At 39.0% G+C, this 21,530-nt stretch overlaps 1 long non-coding RNA gene across 1 annotated transcript in view; it reads left to right on the plus strand.

Annotated features, from left to right (window-relative positions):
* The window catches only part of LOC134535326 (uncharacterized), a 129,346-nt gene that overhangs the window by 79,343 nt on the left and 28,473 nt on the right, over window positions 1–21,530 (plus strand). The window contains exon 2 of the long non-coding RNA XR_010075608.1: window positions 13,290–13,346. This is a non-coding gene — a long non-coding RNA (uncharacterized LOC134535326). The remainder of the gene's footprint in view (window positions 1–13,289; window positions 13,347–21,530) is intronic.

Raw genomic sequence — 21,530 nt, forward strand, 5'->3', positions numbered from 1 at the left:
TTCTGCACGAAACATTTTACTGGGAGGTTTTTAAAACTATGTGGAAATGTTAGGTTGTAACGGACATAGTCCGTTGCTATCTAACTTAAAAGTCTGGCGTCAAACTGATAGTGTGTATATACATGTATCGATTTGTAAATTCTAGGTTAAAATGATTAAACATTATTACAAGGGCGATTGCCCAAAGGTTATTGTTTGTTTATAGTACCCAGCAATAATTGCATAGTAGAAACCTTTCTCCCCAGCTCAGCTCGTCTTCTGGACCATCCTCCACATGACATATCGCAGGTATTTCTCTGTGGTTAGCAAGTTTTACCCGGGCCCAATTAAAATAGTTATAGTCTAAAGTTAATATGGGGAAGTTAATCATAGCACCAATCACTGCCATGGCCGGCCAATTCCCAATTAAAACACACGATGTGTCCTGCCCTTCCTGCGTGGTTGTAACCCCACGTGATAATGCGTTTATGCTTCGAGCTTAAAGAGCCGTTTTTAACCCATTGCGTCTAGTATTAGTTCGGTTAGGTTTTTACAGATTAGCATTCGTCATTGATTTCCCAATGCCTTCAGCAGTAAAGAGGTGAAATAACAAAGCAGCATCCAGCACTTTTCCCTATGTATAGGGGCAGGCATTTTTCGCGAAAATATCTGAACGCCTATTATACTGCAACATGGTATATCTGTATCAGCTGTTTCTTCCTTGTGATTGGCGGCCGTCTGCGAGAGAAGTCGTTGCTTTATTTTACCGGGCCACTCAGGACGAGTTTGCTTCCGCACTGAATTACTGAAATTGGTTGTACTTACAGTAAACATGTACCTGAAAGAAACTTACCCAATCACGAAACACAGACAATGCTATAGTGTTTTAACTTTCGGCTGGACTCGGAATCTTTTCGCGAAAAGTGCATGCCTGTACCTATGTATATAGCTTTTAAAACCAAGGAAGATCTCAAATCTTCGACCTATACAACCGGTGTCCCGAACTCGAAAACGATTAGTTTCTCGAGCGGCAATTGATGCTCTTGTCACTCGGAACAGCCCTGGGCGACACGACGAAGATTCATTTTCTATTTATTCTTTCAACTAACTGTTGCCCGCGACTTTTGTTGTTCACATATAAAAATATGAACTAGTTGATTGACTTTTGTAATTTGTTCACTAAATTAAAGTTACATTTGAGTTTCCCCGTCGACTTCATCCTTGTTTTACTTTCAGTATCAAGCACAGACGATTAAACTGAAGTTATATTTCCGCGTTGTGGTATTTTTTACAGGAAATAGATTTTTGGTACATAAGTAATTTGTTTTCAAATCACAAGTTAATATAATAAGTAGTTTTGGAGATTAATTTATTTCTTAAAGTGATACAGAATATATATATATATATATATATATATATATATGATAGCTGCCCGACCCGGCTTCGCACGGTTGTATTAATTGGGAAAAATGAGACCAAATCTCTTATTTACAGTTATAATAAATGAAACAAAATGAAAATTAATTAATTTTGACAAAAACTTAATACAATGCTTTGTAATGTACCGAAGGAAAAACGAATAGCACCGATGGTTTCCCGACTCTCGAGCACGCAACGTTGTCATGGAGACGAAGTACCCACTGTTTCCCGGGCTTAAACACCAATCAAATTTGATTATCAGTTTATTATTTATTATAAATTATTAAGACCATTAATCGATATAAAAACTATCCTATCTCTCAAGTTGGAAAAAATTACACATAAATGCCAATTATCATCGAAATCGGTTGACTTGGTGAAGAGTTCACTGGAAACAAACATCAGGACACTGGATTTATATATATTATATATATATATATATATATATATATATAACTTTTTCAAAAAAATGTGTCTCGACTACGTTGCACTAAAATTTGGCTTTGAACATTTTAACTCTAATCTCCGAAAGAAGTTTTCACTTCAAAAAAAAATATTTTTGGCATTCTCTCGCCACTCGTTAGATTTACGCCCCCGCGACTCGCGAACATTCTGCTGCATACTTTCCCGCGCCTGGCGTCGGCGGGCGAGTTCCCGAGGTCCGGTCGTGCTGAGCGCGGACTAAAACCGCGACGTGGGAACGCGCTCCGTTTTGTCTCGAACTCCTGGCCCGGGGGGGGGGGGGGAGGGTGGGGTGAACTCTCTTGTTCGCAGTCTCCAGGTTTCCACAACGATAGAGAGGAGGGGGGGAAAGTGAGATTGAGTGAGTTGGTTGTGCGGATGCCCGAAGGCAGCTTGCCTCGCGCCGAGTCTTTGTCCGGCGAGGTGTGAGTATTCTGTCCTCCCCTCCTTCAGCCAGACACATTTCGACCATTACTTCTCGAATCCGCGTCGGTTTAATACTCGCGGAATGCAGGAACTATTACAGTTCCAGTTATAATTACTGAAAATTACTTTCGGCGGGTGTTTTGTTAACGGGGGAAGGGGGAGGGGGGGAATCTGGTTTGTGGTAAATACCACATACTGTCAAAGCCACGTTGTTAAATATTATTGCATTAAATTTATTCTCAGTAAAAACAGGAAAAAATTCGCGGATCCAAATCTTGATGGGCTAAGACCCCGAACACGTTATTTGTTAGCTGCTTCAGTGATTGGACGACAGTTAATCGTAATATCTTTGAGCCAGTGTAAGTATCGAATATAACAAGTAACAGGCGTCACGAATTAGTAACCAGTGAGCAAATGTAGTTCACTCGAGTACATAATAGGATCGTGGAGTCTTTCCTGAAGGCTATTGAAACCACGAATTTTCCCAGTCCTTTCTTATCAGTTTTTGGAAATTATTACAAATATAATTTGCGTCATTTAAGTTGGATGTAAGGTCACGTAAGTTTCAGATTAAATTTCAGTTAGGTGACTAACATACCTATAGTAAATATGCCATCTTGGCGAAATTATAGATTCACGCACCTTTACGTCCGGTCGACAACGAGACAGACTTTAGAACCATTTCAGTCAACTGGGAAAATTTAATAATGTTGCTATCAGCCACGGCCTTTGATGAGGAAATCATAGCCATAAGTAGAGACCTACAAAATTCGCGGTTTCGATGGCCTTCAGGATAGACTCCACATACCCCTGTATACTCGGGCAAATAACGCAAGTTCATTGGCTGCCGACTTGTAAGTCGTCTCAGCTGCTTTTTCTGTGATTCGATCCTTCTTTGGTTGAGGGTTTATAACTGGTTGAGATTCGTCCAGATGAACAGTAAGCCAATAGCAAAATTATGAATTCTAGCCTATCACCGAATGAATCCGCAAATTTTGCAGGTCCTTAGCCATAAGTAATAAGTGCAGTGATTACCACTTAACCACGTATCTCGGTATGGTGCACTTACGGCCGCAGAATGTGTGATTTAAGTGTCCAAAAAAAATGATTATTTTGTAAATTACACGTTCTAAATCCAAATAATTGTTATTACAGAGCCGGTGAAACGTAACTACATAAAACTTAATTTATTTCAATTATATATACTTAAGAATTAATTTAGGAGGTAATTGTATTTAATTTCAACTAATTTTTTTTCCTTCAGTATTTTGGGTCACTCAAAAAATTTGAGTGTATCTATGTCACAAAAACTTGTGACCTACAACTTACTGTGAAAACGATATGATGCTAGATATATTGTTATTTGAACGTCATACTTTTCCAGCATAAAAATTATTTTCATCAAAAAAAAGTGTACTGAAAGTAGCTTAATATCCATAAAAAGGATTCACCAATGCTTGGTATAATAACATACATTCTAGCCAAAATGTGTGGTGGATAAATTAAGGAACGAAGACGCTTCATTTTGATGCCCTCGGCAGACTAGATGATATATATTTTGATTCATGATCCAAAAACAAATCTCGTATATCATATTTTTCCTTGTCTCAACCTGTCTGTCCCATTGCGTAAGGTTGAATAAGTTATTTTCATGTAGTTAGACGCATACGTTTTTTTTTTGTACAAGTCAAATAAATAATGCAAGTTTAAAACTTAGCAATATTTAATAATATACTTTATGGTTTCATTGCAGTTTGACGCACATAAATTCTGACGTTAGTAGTATAGTTTGGGGGCGCCGAGATCTGGCTTCTGGCTGTGGATTGAAGATTGTCGGTCCGCCATCTTGGATTTGTGACGTCACGGCGGCAAAAATTTCTCAAAATTCCTCAAAAATGACTCAAAATGACTCAAAATTTCCCGTTTTAAGAAAAAAATTTCCCGTTTTCGAGGGAAAAATTCCCGTTTCGAGGGAAAATTTCCCGTTTTAGTCCTTAAAAATCCCAGCGGCTATAAATGTCCTGATAGAGGCTTAAGCATCCTTAACTCAAGCCTCAGTTAAGCCTCTATCAGGATGTGACCTTGACCTTTGACCTTGACCCCGACGGCCATCTTGGATCCACCATCTTGGATGACGTCATTTCGTTTTCTCGAACATTCCGGCATTGTGTTATCCGCCATTTTGAATTATGTCACCATTGCAATTTCCGTTACGGCCGCCATCTTTAAATTTATTATCCGATTTTAATGAAAAAAATTTTTAAATTATAAAAAAATTAAATAATAATATTTTTAATAAAATACTTATAAAAATATACTTTTACGACACGGAGCTCGGAGTCCTCGGTTCGAACCCGACGAGTGCAAAAAAATTAAAAATGATGACCGATCCTTCCCTCACAGTGGACGCAGGCATACTGACTCCCACCACTTTTTTTTCAAAGCATATATATCGTCAGGTAGTATGATGTCATGTCCGCCATCTTGTCTTCGATGCTGGAAGCCATCATCATTGTATCGTCGGCTAGAGTGCGCCGATGACATGTTAGTTTAATTCGTATCCGCTAGAGTGCAGTTATAATTTATTACTGTGACACCCGCCATCTTGTCATTTGGCCGCCATCTTGAAAATCCGTAATTATTTAGCTAGAAATTCGGGAAAACTTTCAAAATTCATTAAATAAATCACTCATTAATTTACATATTGATTCGATCGATTCCCGTCCTCGGTTCGATCTTGGATGATGCAAAAAAAAATAAATATAACATCAATTTAACATAATAGTAACAGGTTCGAGGAATTAAACACTGCAAGTTCTTTTACAAACATAATATTTATTACATAATTTCTATTCTACTACAGGATCATTTGCGAAAGCCAGCAATCTTATAATCATTTAGTTCCGCAGCGGTGTGAAATGACTAATTCTTAGCTCCAATCGGTTTATACTAGACAGAGTCCAGCCAGAACCTTTACAGACATAGTCCACCTCTTCTTGACAGAGTTTCTGGATACCGTTTTTAACAGTTTGCTTCACATCGTTAGAACTGTAAATTACTGCAGCCGATGTCTTGAATGCACACTTCTTCACTTTGTCATCGAACGGATATGGCTTTCCATATATACAGTCCAACCACAAGTTATATTTCAAAGGTCCGTTTGTTGCTACATCATCAGTAAGCTGATTGATTATGTCCTCTCTGATATCATCAAGAAAATTACAAATGTCTTTCGACTCACCTAACGTATTTAAATAATAATAGTCCTTCAATGTTCCACGAAATGCAGACTGCGCCAAGTAGAAGCCATTATCGTTCACTTGTAATGCTCCGAACACAGTCTTAGGTTTATTTTCCTGTTCAGACGTCATACCAATCGGTTGCTGCACATCGGTTTTCTTGCTTGTACGCTCACGAGCCTTCAACCTAAACCGAGGAGTCGAAATTTCTGCAGGTAGTTCAGCAGTAGGCACACGGACTTCACCTTTACAGTTTTTCGCATGTCGTCGCAAATTATCAATTCGAGTAAACCATTCATGACACTCATCACATCGAAACTTCATGCGAGATGGATTCTTCGTGCATTTGCTCCGCTCATGTCTTCGTGCATCATGGGAAAATGCGAACGACGTATCACAGTAGCTGCAAGGATACCGTGGTGATGAAGACGATCCTTTCAGACCCGATCCAGATACAGGCGTTGCAACAGTAGTACCATTTCCAGGCATTCTCTTATGCACATCGATGCATCGTTGTTGCGACGAAACCTTTACTTTCTGCCGAACAGCAGGACCTTTGCATGCCTTCATGTGCGTTTTCATATTATCTTTTCTGGCAAACTGCTTATGACATTTCTCACAAACAAACATTTTACGATATAGGTTCTTGGCACATTCGCTCCTCTCGTGTCGCCGAGCATTGCTGCTGTTTGAGAAAATCTTGTCGCAATAACAGCACCGATGTTCGCTAGTTGTCAAATCAGCATCCATTGAAGTCTCCATCGAGGTCGTATCGTCGATCGTCGTGGTTTCCTGCACATCCAGCTCAGTAGTCATTAAGCTATCTTCTGCTGGTGGTATCACATCTGTTGAAATCTCCTCCAGTGTTGACATCGACGTTGTCAACGGAATCTGCTCCTTCTCCGTCGTAGCTGTCGTCAAGGTTCCCGTAGACGATGGTACAACCTCCATCGAGTTCGTCGTTAAAGTCGGTAAAGATACCATCGAGTTCGCAAGAACAGGTAATTACGTGATTAATGCACCAGAAGAAACAAACTAGGTGATCCTTACACCGACGACGTCAGTAACAAACTGAGCGTCCTGTTGTCTAGGACTCGCTTATATACATGCACCGTATGGAATAATACGCAAGTCAAATCAAGAACCACTTACTATAATACCAGAGTCAAAACAACATTAAAATAGAAGGACCATCAACGAAAAGGCAGCACATTTGGAAGCACCGACAACGAAACGGCAGCACATTTGGAAGCACCGACAACGAAAAGACAGCACATTTGGAAGCACCGACAACGAAAAGGCAGCACATTTGGAAGCACCGAAAACGAAACGGCAGCACATTTGGAAGCACCGACAACGAAAAGGCAGCACATTTGGAAGCACCGACAACGAAAAGGCAGCACATTTGGAAGCACCGACAACGAAAAAGGCAGCACATTTGGAAGCACCGACAACGAAATGGCAGCACATTTGGAAGCACCGACAACGAAAAGGCAGCACATTTGGAAGCACCGACAACGAAACGGCAGCACATTTGGAAGCACCGACAACGAAAAGGCAGCACATTTGGAAGCACCGACAACGAAACGGCAGCACATTTGTAAGCACCGACAACGAAACGGCAGCACATTTGGAAGCACCGACAACGAAACGGCAGCACATTTGGAAGCACCGACAACGAAACGGCAGCACATTTGGAAGCACCGACAACGAAAAGGCAGCACATTTGGAAGCACCGACAACGAAACGGCAGCACATTTGGAAGCACCGACAACGAAAAGGCAGCACATTTGGAAGCACCGACAACGAAAAGGTAGCACATTTGGAAGCACCGACAACGAAAAGGCAGCACATTTGGAAGCACCGACAACGAAACGGCAGCACATTTGGAAGCACCGGCAACGAAAAGGCAGCACATTTGGAAGCACCGACAACGAAAAGGCAGCGCATTTGGAAGCACCGACAACGAAAAGGCAGCACCATCATCAAAAAGGCCGCACATTTGTCATTGGCTCCAATATTCATTGGCTCCAATATTCATTGGCTCCATTATTCATTGATTCCATCAGTCTATTGATTCCATCAGTCTAGTCACTCCATCTGTCATTGGCTCCTACAGTCATTGGCTCCTACAGTCATTGGCTCCAACAACTGTCTTTTGTCTCACCAACTCCAAATATATATTTGGCTAGAATTCTACGAGTCTAAGAGACTATGAGACCACATGGCTACGAGTCTAAAATGATCTAGCTGGTTACGAGTTATACATGGCTTGCGAGGCTACAGAGCTACGAAGTTTCTAGTACACAGGTTTACATGACTGCGAGGAAACAGGACTACAAGTCTGCAAGAGTACTTGACTACGAAGGTACTCGTCTACATGACTCCAGTTACCGCATCTGTCTTCGACGGAATTTTCTCTTTTGCTCCAACTGCTCCATCAGCATTATGTTATAAGATTACAAGGCCTCTTGCTTACGTAGCTTCAAGTCTACAAGCCTCCAATGCATCATGACTGCGAGACTACGATCAATGAGGTTACGAGTCTACGCGATTGCGAGTCTTCTAGGTTACGTGATCGCGAGGCTATAGGACTACGAAGCTTCTAGAACGCATGGTTACGAGACTGCGAGGCTACAATTCTACGAGGTCCCAAGACATCCAGGCTACGCGACTACGAGCCATGAGGTTACGAGACTACGTGACTACGAATCTTCAAGTTTACGAGACTGCGAGGCTACAGAGCTACGAAGCCTCTAGTACACAGGTTTACGTGACTGCGAGGATACAGGACTACGCGACTTCGAGCCATAAGGTTACGAGATTACGTGACTACGAATCTTCATGTTTACGAGACTGCGAGGCTACAGAGCTACGAAGCCTCTAGAAAACGAGTTTACGTGACTGCGTGGATACAGGAATACAAGTCTGCATGAGTTCTTGACTACGAAGCTACTCGTCTACAAGGCTCCAATTGACACATCTGTCTTCGATGGAATTTTCTCTTTTGCTACATCTACACCATCAGCATTATGTTATAAGATTACAAAGCTACTTGCTTACGTAGCTTCAAGTCTACGAGGCTCCAATACATCATGACTACGAGACTACGAGCCATGAGGTTACGAGACTATGCGATTGCAAGTCTTCAAGGTTACGTCATCGCGAGGCTATAGGACTACGAAGCTTCCAGAACGCATGGTTACGAGAATGCATGACTAATTGGCCGCATGGCTACGAAACTTTATGTCTCTGACTACAATAGCACTATTCAGTGGTGAGAGTTAATTTATTTCATGCAAAGGTACTTGCTGCAAGCAGTTCCACTTTTCAACATCAGATGACGTCACGTTTTGCTTGCAGGTAAAATAATATTTATTTATTTTATGCGGGATGCGGGTTGTTCACTATCGATCGCATAAGAAGAATGGCATCGATAGTCTTCAAGGAGAAGGAAGTTCGTCCTTCCTGCTAGTGCTTCTCAGATTTCTCACGGTCCGCCATCTTGGATTGCGACGTCACGGCTGCCATCTTAGATGGGTGTGACTTTGACCTTTGACCGAAACCGCAGGAATGATCGCAAGCACACGGATTAACCATCAAAATATATATAAGAATTATCAGGAGCACACGGAGAAAACCATCATAATATTGGCAAGAATAATCAGGAGCACACGGAGAAAAACGACACATGTTTTCTTTGATATCATAAAATTACAGAAAAAAAATATTTAGAAATAAAAAAAATTAATAAAAAAATTTAAAATAAAAACAAAAAATACATAAATAGATTCTGCTAGCTTGTAAACTTATCATTGCTGAGCAAAGATAGAGTTCTAGTACAAGCTGTGATTTTTGTTACTTGTGGGGAAAAGGGGTTATAACAGAGATGTTGTGGTTAATTTGAGAAGCTACGATTTTAATGCTTACTCAAGGTATTACAAAGTAATCTGAACTCACAGTAAAAACCAATTTGTTGTGTAACTCTGAAGCAAATTACAAGCAAAATAATTTGTAATGGATTGTTTAAATATAGCACCTTTATTCTGTAAATATATCACAGAACGTTTATCAGCCTAATAAGCAATAAAAATATTATAACGAATGTATGTTCATAAACGAACATTTTTGGCGTTTGAGTTTCTAAAAGAATTACACTTTTTAACTTTTCTTTATAATACTAAGTATAAGATTCTTGGAAATATTTTTAATCATTATATTTTGCCAACGCAGTATATAAACATTCCCGCATGAACATGTGAAGTTAGCAAACAAATGTATTTAAAGTTTCCACATGGCCTTGAACTTAAATTTGCACAATTGCGATCGAAAGTATTCATTCTTTACCAGCGAGGAATCAGAAGGAGATCCGCGAAAGCAAGCAAATGCGGAAAGAAAGCTCGAGAAACGAGCATGAAACGAAAACCAAAACGACCTACGTGACCGTAAAAAAAAAGAAGTTCACAGAATCGGTCGCATGCCACGTTTCTCCTTATTTCTCCGCTGTGAACCGTCCCCGCTCGAAGCCGCGTGGTTTTTTCGATATTGTCTCAGTAAACGTCCTGACATCGCCGAGTTCGTTGGGGTTCTTAGTCTTGCACACAGAATCAGACGCCACACGACGCCTCGCGACATCTTAACACCGTATTCTCGCGACAGCTTAACACCGTCTTCTCGCGACATCTTAACAACGTCTTCCCGCGACATCTTAACACCGTCTTCTCGCGACATCTTAACACCGTCTTCTCGCGACAGCTTAACACCGTATTCTCGCGACAGCTTAACACCGTCTTCTTGCGACATCTGAACACCGTCTTCTCGCGACATCTTAAACACTGTCTTCTCGCGACATCTTAACACCGTCTTCTCGCGACAGCTTAACACCGTCTTCTCGCGACAGCTTAACACCGTCTTCTCGCGACAGCTTAACACCGTATTCTCGCGACAGCTTAACACCGTATTCTCGCGACAGCTTAACACCGTATTCTCGCGACAGCTTAACACCGTATTCTCGCGACAGCTTAACACCGTCTTCTCGCGACATCTTAACACCGTCTTCTCGCGACATCTTAAACACTGTCTTCTCGCGACATCTTAACACCGTCTTCTCGCGACAGCTTAACACCTTCTTCTCGCGACAGCTTAACACCGTCTTCTCGCGACTGCTTAACAACGTCTTCTCGCGACAGCTTAACACCGTCTTCTCGCGACGTTATTTCTTCCCACATTCTTAAAATCAAATTTTTTTCGTGATACTCCTTCAAATGTGGATTACATAAAGTATGTCTCTAATGTACTAAACATACTGATCTATCCTCATCCAGCTCAATATTCAGGAAAATTTAATTAAACGTGTGAAAATTTACTTAAAAAAATTAAGTAACAATGAAAAACGGGTCTCGCAATAGTCAGCTATAAAACACACTACTGCATGACTTTGTTGAAAAGATTTGTACAGGGGCGCGAGTGTGTGTGCGTGTGGGTGTGTGTGTGAGGGTGTGGGTGGGTGTGTGGATGTGGATGTGTGTGTATATGTATATATACATATACATACATTGAAGTCAACTACTTCTAGACAAATGTCGCATCGCATCAAGTCGTGTCTCATCCTGTGAGCGCTCCTTTCTTTTTCCTCCCGAGGTTCGCGGGCGGATAAGCTTGTCGATCGTTCCAATTTTTTTTTCGCAATCGTTCGCCTTCAGAAACCAAAAAGAAAAAAAGGCAAGTGAAACCATTTGGATACCGAGATACATCGCCGATTTTCTGTCACTTCTACACTGAAATGAGTAATCGCAGTTATTCGGTTACAGCGTCGCTTACGCTGTGTTTGTAATGCCAACTGCACGACATCAAACACATTGGAACGGCTTAAGTGCAAATTTTTTGACGCCGTGCATTTGGTACTGCATATTCAACATATTGTATTTTGATAATTTTTTTAGCTTTTTTAATTTTTGAATTATTAATCAAAAATTTTGCTATTTCTAGGCTTTGAGTGTGTGGTATTTTTTTTCTTCTTTGCTATAGATTGGTCTTCACTTGGCTCCAACTTTTAACACCCGGGAATAAAAACTGATCGTTTAAAGTGGGCGACTGCGTGCGAGGTAAAACTTAGACATAGGCTACGATTGTTGACAAAAATAGTGCCCAAAACCAGCAAATGTGGTTTTCCAAGCCTTAAAAATAGTTTAATAAATCCGTACCGCAAACTAAGATGATATGAAAGAAAACACCACGAGTTTGCACGACTGCACTTGAAGGGAATAAAACGAGCAAGTATTTGATTTTTTAAAATTACTTTTTATGACGTTATCATCGCCGCCTTATGTCCGAGGTCTTTGTGTGGTTAACGGCCGACGAAACAACCAGTCCTAAACACTCTCGTGCCTGAGGTGGGACTATTAACCCACGATCCGAGACCTAGAAGTCAGGTAAAGTTGACCACAAAGGCAATGCGTAGGGTTTATTTATTTATTATTAATTTTTTTGTAACTGTTCAAGATGGACGGTTTAATTTGCACTGAAAGTTGTGTGACTCGCTCCCCCCCCCCCCTTTTTTTTTCCCCCATATTGTTTGAACATGCACCTCCGAAGGCTTAACACGACCTTCCTTGGACCACTCTTGTCTTCTAGACGCACGCCAGACCGCTTTCAGAACCCCCCCCCCCCTCCACCATCTTCTTTTATAGCTTACGGGCTTTTCCTTCCCCTCATTTGCCCTTCCCTTTTCCACCTTGTCGCGCGCTCTTGCGAGCACTTTTTTATTTTATTTTACATTTCCCCCTCCTTCACACTACTCATCCCCTCCGTCGAGTTAATTAAAAGGCTCTGCGTAGCGAGCTTTTACCCCATACCACCCTGCCTCAACCCCTTTCCACTAGTTGTTCTTCCTTCTGCAAGAGACTGCACTCGGAGCTCTCTTGAAGGGGGGTTGGGTGGGGGGTTGAGGGGGGAGTCCGCCACCCTTCCGGCACTCGGTGCGATTCATAATGCCGTGAAGTAATTAAAGCTCTCACTCTCTCTCTCTCTCTCTCTCTCTCTCTCTCTCTCTCTCTCTCTCTTCCAGCGCCGCGCGTTCGCGGCACGTGACGTCATCCGATCCGCGTTTCCTTTTACCACCACCCCCACCCCCTCTCCCAGCTTATGACGTCACCCTTTTAGACACGCCTATTCCGCTCGGGCAGTGAGTTCCCGAGTAGGCCTATTTACGTTCCCTTTTCAGCGGTAGACGCCATCTTGGTACTCAATATTATTTTTTTTTTTCGATGTCATAACAAAATTTTGTCTTTTTTTTTTTTTTGTGATGAGAGCGTAGAAATTAAGTTAGTGGAATGCTTATATTTTATATTAAATTTCAAACCATGCTGTTGAACTCTGCATTAATTTTTTATTTTTATTTTAGAAATAACTACAATATTCCCGACAATCGCTCTCAAGCAAAAGCAAAGCTTCGAGTTCAATAATTTTGGACAAATACAAAAAAAATTAACGTTATATATGTTTTAGGTTGTACCTGATTTGGGTAAATGATTAATATGTAATATTAAAATAAGTTATGTGCAGACATTTAAATTTTTATTTTTGGTGATGCATTCTATTCTGATTTTAGTATTGCTTAGAAAATTATTTTATAAATTATAATTATTAAGTTAAATTAGTACAGTTTTTAAAATGTTTATGCTTTAGATGTACGGTGTCGTGTAGAAATACTTTTCGGTTTGTTTGTGTCACCGTGAGTTCATCATTCCGGTTCGCTTGTTGCAGGTTATTTCCATTTTGGAGCCGACGGCATTCCGAGAAATATCTAGTCTGAGCTGAAAGGTGAGTTGAACGCAGGTTTGCGTATCCTGTTTGAGGAAATTATAGATAAAAAAGGCCCTCAGGCATGTCTTTAAGCTACTAAAGTAGCTATGTACGTATATAGCATTTCATGCTAGTTTATTAATGCGGTAAGGACATGAACAACCCAGTATTTTTTTTCTGTCTAGTATTTTTATTTTTAATTAATGAATAACGACGATAGTGTTGAGACAACTGGATGATCCCACACGGTAACACTCATACTGCTGTTAGGTAAATGGAAAGCCTAATTGATAGGTATGTCTCATGTTATGATACACACTGTTGCTGCTTTATGCTTCGTACGCCATATCGTTTGTTTTTTTTGATTGTGATTTTTAAACTTCTACTACGTTTACAAGTCAGAGAGTGTTATTTATGTATATGGAATGATAGTCAAAACATACAGTCCTAGACCTAATCGGGGGAAAAAAATATCGTTCCAACTGCTTGGTTTAGATCCTCGGTCATCGCCGTGCGGATCTTGATCATGGCGTGACGGGCGGATAAGGCGAGTAAGTCTGTGGTGGTTTCCCGCTGCCTTTGTAACTGTGAAGGTACAACGTAACTCCCTGAAGGAAAAAAATCTCCCAGCTGGCCAGGAATTGATCCAGAACTTTGTACCACTGAGGCAACTGTTTGGGTAGTCAAGAAAAAAAAATTGAAATCTTTGAGTCGTGACGCGTGATGCTTTTAGGGCCGGTTGCACCATTGAAGATCGCTGGTCGATCCGAGATCAAACGAGGTAATGAACCGGGATTGTCACACAGACGGATTGCACCATTCGAGTTCACCTTCTGACAGAGGATTGAGGTGAACCTCTGTTTGAACCACCGAAATTGATGGTTCAGAGCAGTTGGATCCGAGATCTTGTGTTATTTTCGTTGGTTTGTTGTGTTTTGTAGTCGTGTTCGCGTAGATACTGCTTGTTTACAATTTATATTTTAATGGGCTACAATAGTTTACAGGAAATTGAGGCCGATATATTTTTAGGTATGCCCGAAGTACGGTAATTGTCATCAAAATGTTATTTAAAATATGATGCCAATTCTTGCCAAGCTTCTTCCTTCTGCTTACAAAACATGCCATCAGTTCTCTTACACTCTAAAATATCCAGTCTTTCTTGCACTAAATCGACAAGGATGATTTTTTTCTTTTTCAGAGAAAAAACCTTTTTTAGGTACTAAAATTTTCTTTTCCATCGTCATGTGTACCCCAGTCAACTCACAACCGACCACAAGTTTGTAATCAATAAACAAATAGGCTTGTATGTAAATATCACGATGCCAACATTTACAGCAAGAACTTCAAACATGCTAAAGAATATTCTCTGTGATTAGACGAGATTCAGTAGCCAATAGAAAACTTGCTTTCATTTTACAATCGATCTTTACCAACCTAAACCTAGATCGTGAGATCGAATGTCTGAACTCGTAAGTTCACTTTGGTGCAACACATATACACTGGATCTCAGATTCGACTTGAGATCACACTGAAACAAAGATCTTACGATCTCGGATCCGAACAGTTATTTGTGCAACCGGCCCTTAGTCGTTCAAAAATTATTTCTTACGAACCACAAACAAATATTCTTCTTAGTTAAACTTTTATTTATTAATTTATTTCTTATTTATTTTATTCCGTTGAGTCTTTTAGTATGGTAGGTTCCATTAGGCTATGGAACAACTCATTTATACATGAACCATTTAATAAATATTTACTGTTTCTATATCCAAAAGCATACTTAAAATCAAAGTGAGACATTGATAAATTTAAATATCCATTTCATACAAAATAATACCTTTAATACCACAAGAAATCAAAAAAATTTAGAAAAATATTCAATCAAACTAATTATTTGTTTAACATAAATAAAAAGTTCTTTATTTAACTTACTGTTAGCACTTTCAGATATTTAAAATTTTGGGTTTTTTTTTATCATTAAACGTAATGTTTTTAAATTTTCTTTCTTAGTTCTTTCATCCAAGTGTATAATGATTATAATATTATGCACAGGTTTATTCTTAATTGAATTTATTTTAATAGATATTGGTTTACGGGCATGACCTGAAATCTCACTAACGTATTGCACGCATGAGAATTATGTGAATACACTAATTAAAGCTTTTTTATAGATGCTTAAAGCTGTTCGCCGTAATTAATTAATTAAAGAGCCGATGCAGTAGACTATAAAATCGTTTAGTGCTCGTATTTCAGTACGTAACGTAGATTTATTAATCAAGGCAAGCTTTCGCGAAAGAGAAGAGCTAGTTATTAGCGGTAGGATGGGAGGAGGGGAGTCCGGGAAAGCAGGTTGTTTGAGGTTCAGAAAGAAAGTAGAGAGATCAGAGACGTTCGGGAGCAGGGCTCCTCGGTGCCCCTTCCGTCTCTCGGGCCAGGCCACCCGCATGGCGCATCCCTCGCTGATTACTTGCGGGTTGCCCGCCCGGGTAGCGGCACGGGGTAGCTAGCCTACCACCCACGGGGTAGTCTCGGCCGAGACTGCGTGCTTGGAGTAGCCTGGACCCCCATCAAACGCACGGCCACCGGAATCACTTTGTAACGTGTGTAAATTGTAATTGGTACTTCGCTTTGGCCAGTGGCAGCGATTTGAAGGCAGGCCTGTTCGTAGAACTAAGGCAAACCCTGAAAAGAGTGATGATGAAACCAATTTAAACAATATAATAATCGAAACACATTTTAAGATTAATATCGTAATATAATACCAAACCCAAAAAGAGGTTAACAATTTAATATGATTGTGAAGGAAATAAGTATTACATCTCACGTAGTGCAAGTATTTAAGTTTATAATCTTTAACTGGGTGGTTAGCTGTTCTTGAACTTGCTTAATAATCTGTGCATATTAGCAGAATAAAACGCCTTGCGCATTTAAGTCACAATCCTGTCTCATTCTTTGAAAGAAAAAAAACTCACTATGTATATTTATATTTGGTTGAGTACTTTCATATAATAAAAAGTCTAAAATGTAGTAGAGAATGTTTCTTTAACAAAAATCACATACATTTTAACAAAAAAAATTACCCACGCTATTATTGATGCCAAACAGTGGTAGTTATAAAGTTTTAAATTCTATTGAAGGGGTGCGAATTTTAAAGTTAATGTGTTCCTTTCTTTACGAAAATATGTTAATACAGTTTTCGCAAAATATTATTTTTTATTGTTATGTAATTATTTAAAAAATTATGTATTTAATAATTTTTTTTTTTTTGTAAAATGGTTAAATAGCTCAGTGAAAACTATATGAGATTAAAGTTATATTTCAGATACCTCCGTTTTGAAAACAGTCATTAATGCTTTGTTTTTTCCTTGTTCACTTTGATACCGTGTCACATCATATACTTAATTTATCAGCATACGTGTTGATATGACTGTTTCTACCAAATGGGGGTTGATGGGTCATTGTAGACAGACACGCCTTATTTTTAGTTATAATGGAATTCATATTTCTCAGTTGTATTATAGCGCCAGTGTAATTTTCCCATGTGCTATAATTTCATCCTGTATGTAGTCAGATAAATAGAAATTATATGGATATTAAATGTATCACGTGGGAAATATGGTTCCTTCGAGGTAGAAGTTCAGACCCTGAATCATGAAGTGACTCTGGTGTTTTATATCTCAATTCCTCCACATCCATTCGCAATATTGAAATCGATCATTCGTGGAAGGGAAGCAGTTATGTAGTACGGGCGGGAGAGCGAGTACCATCTTAGTTTTCAAAACTCATCTGTCGAGTTTCGTAATATCATACATCGTCAGAGTTCTGTAACTTTCAGTTCCACATCTCCCAAGCCTAGCTCGGCGGCGCTGTTCGAGTTGGGCGTCTGAACCAGCACACTCATTTTCTGGGACTACATTTATTTATTTCTGCCTCGGAGTGTGTGTTTGAACTACCGCGGTCTGTGATTATTACTGCTTCCAGACTTGGCATGCGGACAATCACTCCATACAAGGGCTGTTTAAATGGAATAAAAAGAATGAAACAGGAAAATATTAACTAAAATATTTTATGAAAAAAATAATATTAATATGTTGGTTGTTGGCATCTTAACATTTTAAATTAAATAATGTTCGCTGGCTTTCACGGCCATTGTCTGAAGTAGCTTGGCTTCTGGGTTGTAGCCGTATCCTTGGCAAATAATTCACCGACGTTTCGGTCGACATTGCAGTCGCCATCATCCCTGTCGGTGGATTATTTACCAAGGACACGGCTACAACCCAGAAGCCAAGCTACTTCATTTTAAATTACGTTTTGAAATGCGTCGTCTGTGATAAGTCTTAAGACGTGCCTCTATGAAAGAGGTAGAACTGCGACAAAATGTCCCTTTTTGCACTCCCCACCCCAGCTACGACTGACTACCTTTGCGTTATGAGCTGCGCGCTTGAGTCCAAAATCCCCGCTTGACGATTTGGAGTAAGTACATATTAATATGGAGTGAATATTTGACCTCAATGGTTTCTTGTTCATTCCTTATCTAATGGTCAGCGCATGCAATTTGGTATGATGTTTTAAGGGGAAAAAAGGTTTTCACAGCGTTAAAACGTTCAGGATATTTAATTACTCTCCTTTTCCTAAACTTTCGTATGTGCGTACCCCAAGGTATCGTCCGCTCTTAGATAAGCACAAACCTAAAGAGAATTCATTTAGACATGTTCTCTTTGCCGAATCATCGCATGAATATTACTCATTGCAACACACCCGTCGGGTACGAATCTGAACTAAATCTCGCTTGTTTCATTTTCTGGGACTGTATATTATTTTTTGACAATAATTTTGAATTTGCGCTACTGCCGGCTATGAGTAACTAAGATTTAGCCTTATCAGTGCGGTATGATACAACATACCTACGGGTCCATCAAATTATTTTAAGAACATTAATAAATATCATTTTAGTTGTACAAGTCTGCTAAAAATTACTTCTTGAATTTTCTATAGTAAAATAATGGCACAACATGAAAACACTCTGACGTCTGTAGCTCTCCTACTTCAATTTATTGCAACCAAACAATGATTAAAAATTACTTTTTAATGATATTTAATGTTTAGTATGATTATTGTATGAAAAAAGTAAATAATTTATAATATTGTTTCTTGCAGCTTATAGTAGATTACAATTTTTTTTACGAGTTACGATTAAAAGAATTAACTACTTTCTTTCAACAATTATTTATTACTACAGGTTTATCAAAAAGTAAAAAAAAAAAAATGTACCCTCTATTCTTTAGAAAAATTTTAAAATCAGAGTTTTTACTACAGAATATTATTTTTTTATAGAACATTAATAGTTTTACTCACACACTAAGATATATGGACAATAATAATGCAATTTCAAAACCAAACTTAAAAACAAAATTATATTCGGTGTCTTAAATTTACTCGAATTATTTTTTTCATGAGTAAAATCAAAACATTGGTAGATAATGTATATATTTTTTTTTCTATTCGCCTTTTATGCCACACATTTTTTTAGTCTACAAAAATAAATGTGAGCGAGTCATTCAATACTCGCATGAGAAGTGTAACAAAACACCTCGGTAACAAGCAAATGCGCGTGTTCTCGTGTTAAAATTGATTCATAATACAAAAAACTCAGACGCGATATTTTTTTACGTAGGATTCTTTTGAAACAAATGCCGGGCAAATCGTATTTTCAGCTAACATTCTGCACGCGTATCACGGGTAGTTTCCGCACCCGCCTTTATAATTCGCTGCCGTAGCAGCTACTTCGACTATCGAATCTTTCGATCTGCAGATCCGATTAAAGCGGAAAAAAAAATTGTTGTCTGTAAAGTCGGTTTACGGACGATAGTTTAACGTGACGTCATAACAAAACATTGATGAATTGATTGCATACGTTTATGAATAAAATTGAATATTTTTTATTGAATTATCACTATTTTGTATGGATACAAAGAAGGAGTGAAATGAAATCTACAATTTAATTGATAAATTTACTTTTATTTGCATTCATTAATTCAAATATGTTTATTACTTTAACGAAGAGATTTTTTTAACTATAACTTTTATACATGTTTGCTATTTTACTTCTTCCAATCTGTGTTATTCTGTTAATGATAGGAGGATGATAGGAAAAGTAGGAAACGAATGGGAGTGTTTCAAGTTTAATGTGCCTCGAAAAAGTCAAATCAATGGTTGTTCCAATCGAGTGGAAGAGAGATAGATGTGGCGCAAGCGTACAATGAGCGTAACGGGACACAGCGTAACGGCACAATGTGCGTAACGGGACACTTTTTCGTGCGTGCAGCCGGCGTTCATCGATTTATTAGACGTTGTCACGTCAAAAAGACTTGAAAAAAAAAACTGAAACACCTGCTTTGGAACCTGATTTTTCGAACAAGGAATTTTTTTTATTGAAATGCCGTTCGTCTTCTTATAACGAGAGCCGAGATGTTTAGACGTCAGAGAATATTAAGAGAGTTTTCGTGGGAGGTAATGCTGATTTCAGGCGAGCCAGACCGCAGGGGGAGTTTTTGGGAACCGGAGTCGACATTCCGTCGATACACGGCTGGCGCGAGAACCACAATCAAGTCGTGTGCCGAAGGTTTGTCGCGATGAAGTCTTGCGGGGCCGTCAAGAGGCGCTTCAGTTCGCTCTTGAAAAAATGTGATGAAATATAGTTGGGGAAGGGGGTTGAAGAATTGAAGCGAGGTCCGTACGGAGCTGACACGAAAACAGCTCGCAATCGAATCCGTGGAAAGAGAGAGAGAGAGAAAGAGAGATTGGATCTCGTTGCGTAGTTGTTTTTTTTTTTGTGTGTACTTCCACGCTCTTTTTTTTTTTTTTTTTTTTTGGTTACGTAACTTGAGTTCTTGTCGCCACAATTGTGTCGTTTCACAATTTTCCAGCGGCAGCGCGTTTGTGGTTAGTGGGGGGTGGGGGGGGGGGGGTTGCACACACACACCACTTCCCCTCTCCTCACGGACTGTTCCATTATCGAAATCCCGCCCCCGACCGAAACTCGCCGCCGGAAAACCCCCCACTCCCCTCCACTCCTTCGACCGCCGCCATCACTCAGCCGGCGACCCGCGGATTAATTTTCCGGTCAGCGCCGCGATGAAGAGGCAGCGCGGCTTTGTAGTGGACGTGTGCTGAGGGACGGGGGTTCGAGTCTTACCTATTTCGTTCAAAACTAACATGTCTTTTCTGCGCCAATAAGAAAGGGGTCCACGGAGTCGTTAGGAATTGTATCCCTTAAATTATTAAAAATAATTTCTTTCATTTTTAATAGTATTTTGGTTTTAAAGTAATACTGTGCAATTCACATAAGTTTTATTTATTTTGTAAATTATAGTTTTTGTTCTTACATTTATCTTATTTTTAACATTACATTGGTGTTGTGTACTTTTTTCTGTGTAATAAATGAGGCTACCGTTTAAGAGCATATGATTAATTTTTTTTATTAAGTATACATTATTCCCCGTATTTTAAGTGTGATAGATTTTTTAAGTAAAAACTTTGTTGTTTTATTATTTAATGTTTTTTTAATTAGTAAAAGTAATACATATATTTTAATCTATGGTTAAATATAAGACAAGGCGGTGCCGCATGTAAATATAATACAAATAAACTAAGTATTTTAGTTGTTTAAGAAAAATACATTACTTCTGTAAAAAAACATCCCTTTCGGTACAGCCTACAGGCGCAGGTACATTTCGAAGTGCCTATTTCTTATGGAAATATTTTGGAAACTTCTATAAACTTCTTGAAAATTTTAAGAACTTATTGTACATAACATATTAATATTCTCCAATATTATAAAATGATCGATTAAATATTTGCTCATTATCCATGCAGCAAAAATATTACGAATATTTTTAACTCAATGTATCCAGTATTGAATAATTTAGAACGCATTTTTGAATAGTTTAGAAGGTAGCATTGAATAGCTTAGAAATTTTTTTATATTATATGCCAACTAAAATAATTATTTAATTTTTTTTGACCTACAAAACTATTTTTCATCCCTTGCACTAATAACGTGTCTTATAGAAATTTCCTTTGCTTTGCACCAAGGTTTAAAATAATATTAAGATGGTTTTGAATAAATTCAAACTAATGTGGTACTAATCAAGTTTTCATTTTTTAAAAATTCTACCCTTGTTTTTTTTAACACCATCCAGC

The sequence above is a fragment of the Bacillus rossius genome, chromosome 8 (assembly GCF_032445375.1).
Source record: "Bacillus rossius redtenbacheri isolate Brsri chromosome 8, Brsri_v3, whole genome shotgun sequence".
Classification (NCBI taxonomy): Eukaryota; Metazoa; Arthropoda; class Insecta; order Phasmatodea; family Bacillidae; genus Bacillus; species Bacillus rossius.